The sequence below is a fragment of the Ammodytes marinus genome (genome assembly GCF_949987685.1).
Source record: "Ammodytes marinus genome assembly, chromosome: 2".
In the NCBI taxonomy this organism is placed as follows: domain Eukaryota; kingdom Metazoa; phylum Chordata; class Actinopteri; order Uranoscopiformes; family Ammodytidae; genus Ammodytes; species Ammodytes marinus.
Window position 1 is genome coordinate 6418091 of NC_137231.1, and position 13267 is coordinate 6431357.

Consider the following 13267-nt stretch of genomic DNA (forward strand, 5'->3'; position numbering starts at 1 on the left):
TTCACCCACTGACACACACTGTAATGTAAAGAAGGTTGGGCGAGGTCTACAACATTATTCTAAAAAGGAATCCTTCCGATTCTCTGCCAACGTAGACTTTTCTAATGTATTTCAGGAGGCTTCCCCCTGTAGAGTTACACAGAGCCAGGCTCAAGTAAGAGGACACATCCCTGTCTGCCTAAACTGCTGCCACTGCACACCCACACTTGGAAACATTTCAAACACGGACTATGTTTCTCTACTGATGGTCTGTGCCAGAGGGGGCTAGTCATCACAGGCAGGCATTAAGGGCCCTAGAACGTCCACTCCAACTGAAATGTCTTCAGCGCTTCCACAGAATAACACACTCTTCTGTTGTGTTCAAGGTTCTAATTTTTTCATTTGTGCATACAGTTTCTCTGTTTCTTGTTGAGCGGTATTAGACATCACCAGGTGGACTTCAGTCACACACACACAATGCTCAGTCGAATAGTCCAGTTAGCTTAGACTGGCTATCCACATGGAGCTGCAGGAGAAGGAGTCGCGGGTCCACATCAATAACTTGATGTGCTGTGGTATTATGTAGCCTATAGCTCCACCCGCCTATACCTACTTCCGCTCAAATTTAATTTTCCCTTTAGTAGTCAGTCTGGTTCTGCAGTATATTCATGCGTTCCTGCTCGTACAGATTTCTACCGCTCCAATTAGCGAACAGAGGGAGTGGCTGAGAACGATGACTTTGAGGTTGTGCGCCAGTTTCAGTTGTAGTCACAGGAAGACAATAGATAAGGTGTAACAGTCAGTTGTATAACATGTAGTGCCACTAGGTGTCGCCTCCTTTTGTTTTCTGTCCGCTTGTATATCAGTACGCTGAGCATTATTTCTTGCCCTGGGTTTGTAATGGCTAACTTTCCATGGAGTAATGTATTACGAAAGCTAAGTTTAGTTAGGTTGCTTCTTATGCTGTGTACGGCTGAGGACAGCCGTATTATTAACAGGGGGGAATATGTAACAGTCGGTTTTATACATGTAGCGCCACTAGGTGGCGCCTCCCTTTGTTTGTTGTGGAATCTATTGTTGAACATGAAGAAGAAGAGCATGTGCTTCTCCGCTCTTTCGAGTAACTATACAGTCTACGAGTGAAGTCTCTGTTTTGTATTCTTTATTTTGTAAGGAGTTGGTGTAGGCAGGAATCTCGGACTATGTTCCTGAACGCATGTATGCTTAATAGATATAGTGCCGTAGGGACCTGGCTTGATATGGTCAATGTGTAATTAAAGTACCATGAGGAGAATCCCACAAGTTGCCTACCATGTCTTCATGCTAACCGGAGCTATTGCTATCGGACCGTATCCATAACCTGCACCATTCACCGTTACAAAGGATACGAGAGAAGCTATTCAGTCTGTTGTGTAAACGATGCCGAATATCGATAAATTAAAGCTGGAGCAAGAACAAGCTTTGCTGAGTTTTGTTGGTTTCCGGCTGGTCCCGGCGCAAGACATACAGTACATCACGACCAAACGCTATGCGATTGATTATGGTAGATCCGGAGTGGCACTGGGCAGATCCAATCATTTTAAAACTCAACAGACACCCGCCTCCAAGTGAGTGAACGTTTGTCAATTGATCAGTTCCAGACCTTCTGTACAAAATAAATGAAGTACGGGGGTCTGGTTGGACCAGGCTAGGTATTGCATGCTGAAGACACGCAACAGGCTGTAACGGGTCTCTTCCTAGACGGGACTGTTTCAGGCAGCACTGTGCGCTTTACACACGATGCCAAGACGATCGACTAGGATTTAATGGTGATGAATGTTTTATAAACTGCTTCACATACACACAGGTCGTCTGTTACACACAGATCACAGGTTTATATGTTGTCATTGTTTTTATTAAAGCAGCCCCTATTAAATAAATCTGAGCTCCATCATTTCCTATATACAAGTACAACCCACTTATTGTAGATTTTTCCTATAATATGACTCAATATCAATTCAACATAATTCAAAACTCACAAGTGTTGAAAAGAGACACACAGAGACAGATAGAAGGGTAGTTTTGACAGATAATCAGATTGTGCAAGATTTAGTACACACTTTTCATACGCAGTACTTGCTCCACTAAAACGGCCTGTTGCAAATAGCGCTGGCCTTTGAGGATAAGGTGCTACTTGCAACGGGGCTTATTTGCATAGGTAATGGTATAGAGCAATTTTGCACAGGATTTTAAATATTCCCTAATTTAAATATATTCAAATGAGAGAGGCGCACCTTCAGCGCTGTTTACTCGACAGGGGGGTTTCAGAGCAGTCTCCACGCATTTCCACCTTTGCATGTCCTCTGTGGATAGGGAGCTATTCTTTTCTCTCATTTGCACCGGTTTAGTGGCCGCAAAAGTGGCACAATCATTTAGTGGAAGTGGCCAAAAATATGCAAAGTAGCAGATTGAGGTGATACTTACTGTTTTTGACAAAACATTATTTTGACAACCAGCCTTCTCCAGAATCGTTGACTCCACCTTTAATGCAAGTTGTGAATAAGAGAAAGTCATTCGTACAAACACAGATAAAAACAAGCGCGTAGCATGCACTGAGTCACCCAATGTCGATTTTAACATAGTCTGTGCAAATAAAATGCCACTGTAACAATTTCATATCAATACTGTTTGATAATTTTAAAAATAAATGAATTAATAAAAAAGTTTTGGAAGGCTAGTGGACCATAAGAAAAATATTTCCATGACATTCATCCTTAGATAAATAAGTGTGCAGTGCTGTGCCCTCTCACCCCGGCAGCAGCCCTCTCTGACTGGCACTCCCTGATCACCCTAATGAGGCTCGGGCACAAACCGGGGCGAAGAGAGGGCGCCACCATTATCTGCTGTGTCTCCCCCATTAAAATCACCTCCAAACAGCCCTGACCAGTCCAACACACCGGCAGCCTCCTACTACAATTAGCGAGTGGAAAATTATGCAAATATATAAACTAGTCGAGCCTGCTGTGAGGATGCACAACACAGACGCTTGTAAAAAAGCAAAAAGCAAGGCGGTGATATGAAGGAGAAGTGAGAGCATGTTGTCCAGAGGGCAGCCAGTGATTAGGAGCATCAACCTATATCCATGGCCATGCCGTGCTTTTGTCTGGGTGGGGACAGAGCGGGGTGAGACAGAGTGACAGGGGTAATTACTAAGGAGAGGTCACTCTGGGTTGAGGGGGGGTGAGGCAACACTGCTGGGGACCCCGCCGGCCCCCCCATGTCACTGACAGTAACCTACTGAACTCTGCAGGGCCCTGCTACAGAGAGGTCGCTGTTGGTACACTTTACTACACAACAGTAAGCAACAGGGGCATACATAAGGGTATATATCACATGCAGATGCAGATTTGACAAACACACACAAACACACACACACACACACACACACACATTTAATGTATCCCCTTAAAATTCCTAAAGGAGTTTAATGTCTTTTAACTTGAAATCATGTTGACTTACGATTTGTGCTGACTATTTTTAAATGTGTTTTCCCTGTGTAGGGGAGAACGGGGGAGTGTGAGCCATCGGGTAATGTGAGACAACCCCTGTATCTAGGCAAAGGAACGCATGTTTGGTCATGTGAGATATAAGTTTTCAAGCCCGTCTCATTTCCCCCTGGCCATGAAAGAGAGGACCTCATGGTGATGTTGTAAGCATGTTTTTTTCTCAAAAAAATGTTTTTTACATGTATAAGTACATTTTCTTGCTGTCAACTTAATCGATTGTTGTGCCGAAGCAAATTGATTCAGGTAGAAAAACTTCTATCATACATGTTGATGAACTACCAACATATGAAACCATGTGATGATGATAACTGAAGATCAGCCTGATTTGCTGAGAGAGGTAGTTTTTTCTCAAATTGTGGCAGTGGGGTAAAGTGAGACAGTCTATGTGCCCTCTTTTATTGAATCCATTATATTTGAGGTAGCAAGGAGACTAGTTTGAATAAGACAAAAGACAATGTGGGCTGGAGGTGGGGGTTGATGGTTGAAGGGGTGTCAGCAAGGGATTGGCACATATGTATGTGGGGGACAGGAGAGTGACCTTTAAAATAAAAAGACTCTTAAGTAATATGTCTTTATTCAATGAATGATCCCAATAAAACAAATGCAGAAAAACATTAATCAAATACTCAAAAGATGGAAAATGACAGCTGGGTCTAGTCCTGTGTTCTGAGTCCCAGGCTGTTCTAGCTGGTTCTGATAGTTATTTTCCCCCAGACACTAGCTGGCTCTAAGGGTCCTGTGTTCTGACCCCCAGACTGTGTTTTAATCTAACTGGTTCTATCTGTCATTTGAATGTTAATTAATGAATATGAATGATATGGTGTATTTGATCAGAGTTACTTACAAGTGTTTAGAAAATGTTTTTCTTAATTGACCAAACCCCATGATTCTGTTACTAGTCCGACATTAGTTTTGGAATATTTGGTTTTCAAGCTAGCTGTCAGGATTCTAACTGTTACAACATGTGTTGTTATGGTAGTTTCAGAGTGGAAAAAGTAAGTGGATCAGTTTACCCCCTTGATTTCTTTGGTCTGTCTCAGTTTACCCCACAGCTGGGGTAAACTGAGACACAAGACAACTTTTTTTTAAACAATCATATTTTCACTGCCCTTTGTCATGAATAAATTCTGCTAATGCCCTTTTCTATGAAACATCCTGAATTAATGGGAAATGTGTAAATTTGACTGATAAATCATTTTAGCTCCCTTAGAGGGGAGCAAATGTAAAAAGTGTCTCACATTACCCCATTCCCCCCTACAATGTATTTATTAAACAATAGGCATCCATTACGTAGCTGCCACAGCCAGTGCTGTTTTCACTCATTGTTCGCACAGAGACGGCTTGCCCTGAGCGCTCTCTGTGCATAATGTGGATATACGCTCGCAATACAGAGGGGCTTTAAATATAGGAGTGGCTGGTTTGACCAAGCAAAAACCAGAGACGGCTGGCTTGACCACAGTCGTTCCACGGTTGGATGCTCAGACCCATATTCTGGCGCCGGCTATCGGCGGCCAGCCTGAACCCAGCCTACCTAAAGGGTAGTGTAGGTGGAGGAAACACAAGCCAGGTCTAGTGTAACCGAGCTGACTGGACCCGAGCTGCACCAACCCGAGCCACACTGCTCCAAACAGATGAGGAGTAAAAGTCTCCTAAAGGCCATGTCATACTCTCCACTTCCACATGACCGCTTGATGTAAAAAACCTTCACCCACTCACACCGGTGGACCCTGAGGTCGACCGCATGCAGCCCAAAATGTGTAACCACGCACCCTGTCAGTGTGTCACCCTGTCAAAGCACTCCGGCTGTCATTGTCGAAACCCTCATCTTGCTCTTGAACTAGCCCCCTTTCATTTTTTGGAAAAAGAAATTGATGATCAGCATAAAATTGTCTTCCTTCCAAGTGACTAAAGCTGGTGGTTCTCACTAGGATAGGAGCAGAGGAACACACACACATACACACACAGACGACGCCTGAGGGGAAGTGACAGAGCCACCAGGAAGCGTTTGCAGAGCCTGCTGTGAGTAGAGAGGAGTGCAGCTCTGGATCTCGGCACCACAAAGGGACTCTCTCTCTCTCTCTCTCTTTCCCTCTCTTGCACACTCTCTCTCTGTCAGTGGTTTACCTCTCTTCTATACAACGTGTCACCATGAACACTTTTTTCTTCTTTAGCGCTCCCTCTCTCTCTCACACGGATGAAGCCATGCTGGAGTGAGGGTGGAGGAGAGGCGCTTCCTAATACATTCAGAGGGAGATTGGTTGTGAAGTGTGCTTTCCCCTCTCTGTGCTCTTCCTCCCAGGCTGGCCTTATTGATTGTTGTGCGTGTGTGTGTGTGTGTGTGTGTGTGTGCGTGTGCTGCTTCCTAAGCTATCCCCCCCCCCCCCCCCCCCCCCGTCGAGCCTTGTCAGGCGGCAGCGTTCTTCTGCCCGGCTTTGGCAGGTAACTACAGTACAGTGGTGCATTCTGGGATTTGTGAGCTTCATCACACACATTTGGGCTTATCTTTTTGGGGTTCTATTTGTTTAGGCTGTTATTCCTTTTTTTACCCTGTTGATTCCATCTTTGGTTCCAACAGTCATTGCTTTGGAATTTTCAGCAGCACAGTCGTCAGAGATCACACTTCCAGTTAAAGGTGAAGTCAGCAGTGAAAATCTCCTCATGATTTGCCACCTGTATGTACTTGATGTGTATTCAGGCATGTTTCCGGCTACAGTGGGCCCCCTTTGTTGACTCACTGATTCACTGATTTTGACAAAAAGTGATTTTGACAACAAGCATTTTTCATAATCACTGACTCTACCTTTAAAGGGAAAGTTCAGTATTTTTGAAGTGGGGTTGTGTGATGTACTAATGGTTAGTCAATTACCTTATTAAGATGGCAATCAGTGCAGTCTTTGTTGGGACTTTGTCGTAGTCAGCATTGTACTGTTGCAGAGGGTGCCATCAGAAAAATGCTTTTTCTCCACATATACAAATGCTTTCCTTAAAAATTAAATATCCTTTCTATTGTACGCCAAATGTAGGATTGTTTCACTGATGATTTTACGGACTGATACGCTGCACTGCATGAGTGCAAGTTGGCGCAGTTATATAATGTATGGCCTAACTAATAAACTGCTGTCTGCTGGTGCAGCGCAGTGTATCCATGCGCAAATCAGCACTACTTTCTATATTAATCTGTTAGTATATTTTTTCAACAATTAGCGCCTTCACATTACGTTCTCAGCAATATTACCAGATACGACCCCTTACTTGACAATCAGCAGATCACATTATCAAATCTACATTTTTCTTCTTTTATTCTCTTCAAATTTCATTCTATTACATTTCGACATTGCTTTTTGAGATGGTATTGAAATCTAAAAAGAACTGTACCAATAGAGCTTTTCATAATATCATGGCACTATGATTTCTAGGACAATAAAACTGAATATTGGTCACATACATTTTTTTTATTGGCTATGTATTATATGATGCACAACATGTACTGTCCACTGTTTTATTTGAGTGCTTTACAGGGCTTCAAAAATACTATTAATAACAATACAATTATAATAATAATACAATACAACAAAAACGTAATGCACATGGCACTAACACTCAAGTTGTCATGACAGTTAACTAACTGGGATGATGCTTTAGACGATGTTATTGCTCAGTGCTTATAGTATGGCGTTACGAGTGCTGGAATGTTTGGAGCGAGGCATCGTTAGTGTCTCGATCTGAGCACACTCTATTCCCACAGCAGCACAGTGGACGCCCTTGATACTTTTTTACATGGAGCTTGTAAGGAGTTAATCTCTGTAAATATTTGATGCGGGGGCCGTCTTTTGTGTTTGATTACCCCGGCTTTGCTCGTGTGTATATGCAGATGCGAGCCCTCTCTCTCTGTGTGTGTGTGTGTGTGTGTGTGTGTCTCGTCCTAGCCTGGCCCGGGCCTAGCCTGCCTGGCCTGGAAAAAAATGAAACAAGGACGGGAGAGAAGTGGGCCCTCCCTTCTTTTTTGGCCCCTTTCATTGGACGCACTCATCCATGCAGCCCTTGCGCTCGCTCTTGCCCATTAACTTCAATTAAGGTGATGGTTCATCAGTGGTACGAGGACTCTGTCACGCGGCCGTAGCCCCACTACTTATCTGATTACTCTTAATGGGAGAAAATACGATAAACAAATTCAATTATCTCCTGACCTATTTACCGATGGTGGGGACGGGGGTTATTCTTCATGTCATCTCCTGCAGTATGAATATGAAGAGGACTAATTACCTTGGTGTGTCGTGTTATGGATGGACAGGGGGTTATGTAAATATATATTCCGTATTCATGGTGATGAACTACTACTGCGTTGTAAAGGCCAGAGAGAGAGAGAGAGGGAGTGAGTGATACCCAAGATGAACAGCCCCCCTGTTGTGTGCCTCCTTAGCTTGGCCATCAATTCTTCATTGCAGAGAGCAGGGCCTTTCCATCCTCCTGTATTGATGGCAGGAGCGCGGGCAGCACATTGCATTCCTCCAGCCACACACACACACACACACTCACACACATACTCACTCACAAATTATGAAGACAGATGGATATGGATTTAATTAAATCCTGGACCTGACTTCATGAAGATTGAAGGAGGTAATTGAAGATGAACGCACGCCACGTATATGGTGGAATGCTTGCTGGAATACCTCGTTCCAAAGAATTTCACAGACATGCCTCCACAGAATGAAGATGCCGCTATACATGTGACACATGGTTTTGAGATGGTTTTCATTCCCTAAATGAAGTAAAAATTGCACAGGGTTCTCGTTCAAGCGTATGAACTTAACTGATTGATGTTACCGCGCCATGCTAACGTGACATGAGAGATGTCATTTGTGTTTTTTTCTACCATGTAAACACACATATCTTTAGCAATTTTTTAAGAGAATATCAACCAACGCTTCACTTCCAGCATTTTAGCATCTGTAAGCTCATTCGGTGGAGACCAGACCAGAGCCGAAATAAGTGTGAAAAGTGGATTGTGAATAGTCAGGTGGACACCAACCTGACTTCAGATTTTTAGCACCAGAAAACTTTATTGTCTGTCATGACAGAAAATTATCTTAACGGAGGCTCATATCAGCATAAAACATACTGTGCAAAAATATTTTACATAATACAGTATGGGCCGGTTTCACAGACAGGGCCTAGATTAAGCCAGGAGTAGGCCTTAATGTGGAGTTAAACTGGGACGTTTAAGTCACTTTCATGGATATGGCTTAAGTTTGGCTTAGTCAGTCTGAGACTATGAAGTCCTGGAGTAAGGTAAGTAAGCCTGATTGTAAACACCTGCCCATGAGCACATGCTGCTGGTCCAACGGTGATCATTAAAATCCGAAGTGGAGCAGAAACACCATTGCTTGTGAGAAAAAAACAATGGCAGAGGCTAAAAAAATCCCGTCAATAAACTTTAATGAATTTGAAAGAAATCTCTTGAAAAAGAATGTTTGAAACCATCCGGATATTGAATCTAAAAGCCATACTGCTGGGACTGAGCAAATAAATAGTTGGGCCGCAATTTGCAACAAATTCAATTCTAATGAAAATGTTACTAAGAGATTTATTAAGAGAACAATACACCAACTTCAGGTTATCTTCATTATTATCGGTATTTCGCATCTTTCTCATTTATAATTTTGACATTGTATTTAATGATATCTGTACTGATAGACTCTGGAAAAACCCGAATCTCGCTTTAAAGAAGAGCTTGCCACAACCTTTCAACAAAGGCCAAAAAAAATTACGTTGCATGAAAGTTAGCCCGAGAATTCCATGAACAGAAAATGCAATATCTGAAGGATGACATGAAAATGAAAATGCTACAGGTGGAATTGGACATGAAGTTGGAAGAGAGAGCTATGATTCAAACAAGATACAGTACTGAGATAATTGTGATTACTAATCACAGTGAAGTAGAAAATAAAAGGTGTTCATGTTGTGTTTTGTCATTTTGTTATTCATGTGTGTCAGTATTTTAAATCACAACAACCACATTTGAAAACAGAATTGTTTTAGACACTCATTGTATTGTGCTGAATACATCTTCAATTTAAATGCATCTATCTAAGAAGCTCAAGCAAAGTTGTTATTTCCAGTGCATTTTCCATATTGAAAGCGGTCTCGAAATGTAAGTTCATCAAATACATGTTTTGGATAAGACCTATCCACAAGAACTCTTCTGGCTGGCCTCTGCAGTGGGAGTTGGTCTTCATTTAGATATTCCAAATAGTCCATGCTCTCTCACAAACACCACTAAACTGAAGTTAAACCTGCCTTTTTGGAGGATTAATTTAAGCTCAAATTTAGACCTAGAGTAGTGTTTTTCAATTTCTTCAAACGCTCTTTTGAATCTGCTAAATGTGTATTCGCCATATTCTGTCACAGCTTCATAAGGTGACAATGTCTCATTGTTATGTTTCGCACTGGTTCCACAAGCAGACAGTGGCAGTAAACCAAAACTCCGTTATTGGAACTTTGAGGGGTACTTTTATAGAGTTAACTTTCATTATGTTTTCAGTTGGCAAGTGTAAAACAAATGAAACATATTCAACAGTACACGGATAAGTTGCTGCTCGACATTAAGACTCATTTACAGACTGTGTATTAAATGAGTGAATATTCAGATGTGTAGGTGGCTCTCCTCATCTTGGCATCGTGTCTATGGAATAGCATGGGCTCCCTCTGTTGGCGGCCGGCTGGTCGGTCCGTGCTCTGCTACTGATATAAAGGAGAGATGTGGGGGCCACTGTGACTGTCACTGGAGGGTACATGGAGGGCCCACGAGTGTTAGGGCCACTGTGTTCCCACTCTGAGAACATCTTCAGAGATGAAGAAATTCACTTGATTTAACCTCCGCTGAGACGTCACTCTCACTACTGCTATTCCAAAGCCTGTGTGCTTCCTTATATCGAGCTGCTGACTGCTTCTGTATAGAAAGAAAATCTCTTGTGCCAGCCTCTGGTTCCCCCTTTTCCTTTTCTCTTCCTTATTTCCGGCTTTTGTTTGACTCTGCTTTGTGTATATATGTATGTATGTGTGTGTGCGTGTGTGTGTGTGTGTGTGTGTGTGTGTGTGTGTGTGTGTGTGTGCGTGCGTGCGTGTGTTCGGTGTGAGTACGTGTACATTTATCTCTCTGTCTGTGAATATACGCCGGGCGCTTGTGTCTGGGAGAGTTCACTGACTCTCAAAGGATCGATGAAGGGAGGAGATTCAGAGCCAATTATTTTCAGCTTAATGGTCCCTAGGGTGCAGGAGGGAGGGTGGGGGGGGGGGGCTAAGCAACAACAAAACGCCTTCAAGAGACATCAATTCTGGACAAGCCAGCTCCTCCATCTCCACACACACACACACACACACACACACACACACACACACACACCGCCACAGTGTGTATGGGCATCAACTACCCAGCTCTCAGAGGAGGAGAATGGAAGACACACTCACTGACAAAACGCGTGGTTATGGACCCACACATAACAGTATATAAGAGCAGCTGGAAAGTGTAGAGACTTGGAATCGTCACAATGTCACTGTGACTGTCACCGCTTCATATACTATCAGCACTGAACCAGGAAATGCTGCTTGATGGCAAACAGGACGCAGCAAAGACATCCATTTATAGTTAAAGAAAGGGAAATGGAATGTAGTTAAAGGACAATTTCAATTTCTTTGTGTGTTTCTTGTCATTTTAGCAAAGCATGTACCTTCAGCAGGGCCTTAACATATACTTACACCTGCTTGAGATGTATTATTCACCACAATAAACATCTGCTCCATTCATGAGTTATGTTATGACTTGCAATTGTTGCAGTTTTAAGGCGAGACTAGTTAGTGCATGGCAAAAACATTCTATTACGCTGGATTTAAATATTCGATTGATTTTGACAAAAAAAAAAGCATTCTACATTATTGGTAGCCTATGTAGAGTTGAAAACTTGAAGTTACAGTACATATGAATGATATGTTACCTCAACATATAAATTGTTGGCTCAAATGTTGGCAGTTTTCCTTAACACTTAAGAATTTGAGTTTCAGCCTCAAAACTCAAAACTCTAGTTTAACAGTTGCCTTGAAATTTGTAGTTTTCCTAACCTTTTTTTTTTTTTTTTTTTACAGCGTCAGGGAGATGTTGGGAATCAGTCACTCAAACAGCCGAGATGGGCTGTAGGAATATGTGATCACTAAAACTTCAAATGAAAACATCACAACATACTGTCACACGGTACAGTATGCAACAGAGCAGCATCAATGGCGGGATTTCCCCTTTAAAGCTCCTCTTAGAATCTCCCTACATTACCTCATTCATCTGCACTTTAGCGTCCTCTTTTTGAATGGAATAAATCACAAGCTGTATCTTCTGATAATTATCCTTAAAAGATAAGGAAGGTGAGGGAACCTGCTGGGCTCCAAAAAACGACTCTTTTTTTCCCCAGGTTGGCGAGCAGCGGGGCTCCAGGTTGTTTAAAGCAGTCCCACCGGGGTAGCTCTGAGGCAGTGCTTCAATGAGGCGCCGCTTGAGGCGACACTTTCCCCCCAACAGCTTAGCGCTCATCAACTATTTAGATTTGCACTTAACGCTCCTGGGGAAGCTCACGTCTAGCATGCTGGCGGGCAGAGCAGAGGCAGAGAGATACACTCTTCTACATAATGGTGAGGAAGTAAGGAAGGGCATCATTTTTTTTCCCGCAGGTGATGGCCAAAAATCAAGCCCCCTCTATGTGGTGTTCAGGTTATCCTCAATGACCAACGTTCACATGCATAGCAATACTTCAATATTTACCCCGGTTAAGGTCATATTCTGAAAAAGGCAGATCCATGTACACAGCAGTTTCTGCTCACCTTAAAGGTGGGGTAAGCGGTTCTGGAGAATGTGTGTTGACAAAATGACTTTCTGTCAAAATAAGTGAATATCTCCTCACAATCTGCTACCTGTCTGGTGTTAATACACAGACTATAGGCTCTGCAAATGGGCATGTAGCCAGGTTGTAGCCTTTGTTTACATTCCCTTTGTTACCATATGAGTTTACAGTGCCCATAGGCTCTGTATAAACACTTGATTTTTTTCAGCACACACACACACAGTACGGACAGGTAGGGGATCGTTAGGAGTAATTCACTGACTTGACAAAAAGTGATTTTGTCAACAAACATTCTCAAGAAACCCCACCTTAAATCAGAAGAAGGTCATAGTCGGAGTAAGCCATTATCACATCAAGACAACTAGAGTATTCTGGGGGCGCCCTTAGCTCAGTCGGTAGGGCGTCCCCCCCATGTCCCTCGGCCAGCAGCAGACCCGGGTTCGATTCCAGCCCGCGGTCGTCCTCTGCATGTCACTCCCCTTTCTGCCCCATTTCAACTCTGTCTCTACACTATCAATAAAGCATAAAAAATGCCAAAAAAATATATTTAAAAAAAAAACTGGAGTATTCTGATTTTAATCACATTAGTGAGGTATGTATACACCTTATTCGCACAAATACAGTATGATGACATAAGCATAATTTTAATTTTCCTTGGATGGGAAGGGAAATTATTATCGTAGAAATACACCGACGTCATGACGCTTCTGGCACTATTAGTGAATGTCGCTGGTTTATTCAGAACAGTATGCTGATTGAATATTAAACACGCTATTTGTAATACTGTCTTAACCCGGAATATGGACCATAATCAGAATATACCGTGCATGTAAACGTGGTCAATGGGACTGGAAAGAG